The sequence below is a fragment of the Mesoplodon mirus genome, assembly GCF_964341445.2.
Source record: "Mesoplodon mirus genome assembly, chromosome: 1".
NCBI classification, from domain to species: Eukaryota; Metazoa; Chordata; class Mammalia; order Artiodactyla; family Ziphiidae; genus Mesoplodon; species Mesoplodon mirus.
In genome coordinates, this window is record NC_138976.1 from 7,363,719 (window position 1) to 7,366,386 (window position 2,668).

Consider the following 2,668-nt stretch of genomic DNA (forward strand, 5'->3'; position numbering starts at 1 on the left):
TCTTGTTACTAAATTACAATTTTGAGGAGTGCTCCAGAGAAGAGAAACTCAGTCCCCTGAGAGCCAACAATGGGCTTGGGATCTGGTTTCGTAGTAAACAGGAGAGCAGGGAGGAGTGCTCCAGGTAGAGGGAAAGTACATGGAAGCCAGAGGTCAGGTGGAGGAGTTTGAATTGCTGTCAGGGTAACAGGGAATGGCCAGAGTGCCTGAGGCTTCAGGATGGGAAAAAAGAGGGCTGGAGCAACACCACAGGGCCACTTGCTGCCCAACCGCTCGTTCTCCTCCTCCCCTTCCTCCTCTAGTGAGTCCTGCTCACCCTTTCAGCCTCCTCCTTTCTGGCACATATGCCTGCTCAAGACTCTCCTACCCTAGAAATGTTTCCCCAACTGTCCTGTCCACCCAAGGTATAATACTCTCTCCAGCACGCTAAGCATTTGTCTGTTCATTCATTCCCTCCTTTCTTTTCATAAATAAACCACATAAAACTTGAACCCTACAAAGAGAGAAAAACTTAAATTACCCAGAGGCATCTGTTATCCATATTTGGATCTATACCCCTAGGTTTTGTTAGAAACATATATTGTTATAAAAACAGGATACAATGTGTATAAATTGCATTTTATAAAAACTTTAGCAAATAACAACACTCTTAATGGCCACCTGAGATTCTATACCATGTACCATAATTACTCAACCAAAGGCTTACTGTCCATTCTTTCTCAAATATTTAGTGAATACCTGTTGTGTGCCATGACTTTGCTTGGAAATTTAGGCTGACTGCAGGATCTTGCTATTATCATAGTAATACTATCATAAATGAATAGCTGCTGAATATCCTTGGGTCTCAATGTCTGTGTGAATCAGATGTTGATTCAGGAAAAATTCCCAGAAGTAGGATTTCTGGATTAAAGAGGAGGCACACTTTAAGGTAAAATTACCCTCCAATTAAGTTTTACCAATTTACACTCACACTTACTTCCTATGTTGAGCTTCCCAATACTATCCATTACTTTCTCTACTTCCTCCTTTCCCTCCTAAACCCTCTTCAGGCTGGCTTTTGTTCCCACTACTCTCGTGCAATTGTTTGGGACATTTAATACCGTGGGCCACCCTTCTCTTCTTCTTTAAAAATTTTTTTTTAAATTTATTTTATTTTTGGCTGTGTTGGTTCTCCGTTGCTGTGCACGGGCCTTCTCTAGTTGCGGTGAGCCGGGGCTTCTCTTCATTGCAGTGTGCAGGCTTCTCATTGTCGTGGCTTCTCTTTGTTGCGGAGCATGGGCTCTAGGCGTGCAGGCTTCAGTAGTTGTGGAACGTGGGCTCAGTAGTTGTGGCGCATGGGCTTAGTTGCTCCGTGGCATGTGGGATCTACCCGGGCCAGGGCTTGAACCCGTGTCCCTTGCATTGGCAGGCGGATTCTTAACCACTGTGCCACCAGGGAAGCCCCACCCTTCTCTTCTTGAAATAGTCTCCTTCCTTACTCAGGTGAAGCAGGTCTTATTAGCCTCATTTTTACAGCTAGGAAACCAAGGCCCAGAGAGGTACCAAGCCTATTAAAGAGGACATAGCACTGGTCAGGCTTCATATCCAGGCCTCCCGATGCCCACAGCCTTGAGCTTCTTTTTTTTTTTTTTTTTAACGTTTTTTATTGATTGCTGGGAAGATGTTTTCATTTATTTATTTATTTATTTGGTTGTGCTGGGTCTTAGCTGCAGCAGGCCGTCTCCTTAGTTGCAGCTCACCGGCTCTTTAGTTGTGGCATGCAAACTCTTAGTTGCAGCATGCACGTGGGATCTAGTTCCCTGGCCAGGGATGGAACCCGGGCCCCCTGCATTGGGAGTGTGGAGCCTTAACCGCTGCACCACCAGGAAAGGCCCATTGAGCTTCTTTTTGAATGTGATTTTTGGAATCTTTGGTGATGTTTGCAAATGTTTCTAGTGTTAAGAGGGCCTCACCAGGAGAATTTTGTTTGGTTCCACTTTCTTTCTAGGAAGAAATTTCTATTGCATTCCATTCTTTCCAGTGTTGCTAATCTAATTCGTCCTCATGGCCTTGGCTGGAACAGGGTCCCAATGAGGACTCAGTCGTGGGTACAGAGGGGCCTCTGATTGGGCAGGCTTCCATCCCTCTGAGAGTTCAGGGATAGGAGGAAAGCGGCCCAGATGACCTGGCCAGAGTACTCTTGCCAAGAGGCTCAGAACAGGGCCTTGGGGCCAAGCAGCTTTCCGGGGAGTGTTGGGCAAATGTGATGCAGGCTTTATGGGTGATCTGGGGCAGTTATTTTTCAGACAATCAGCACCCTCAAGTGATATGTAACAGCTGATTCCTCATAGAGTTATTTTAAGGATTATTAAGATCAACATACAGAAAGCTCTGGGTTCTACCTGACACACGGTAGATACTCAGTAATTGGTAGTTGTTCGGGCCTTTAACTTCGGTTTAACAAGCATTTTTCTACATTCGACCTCATTTGGGCCTTCCAACTACTCAACCACACTGGATCCGCATATGGGTATTTAAAACCGCCATTCTATTGTGGCAGAAACTGAGGATCAGACGGCGAGCACTTGGCTTAGAGGTGGTCGCCAACTGGAGCTCTCGGCTGCTGCGCCAGCTCTGCACCCCGAGGCCCCACAACTCCAGCCCGCCGCGGCCACAGCCTCCCGCCCTC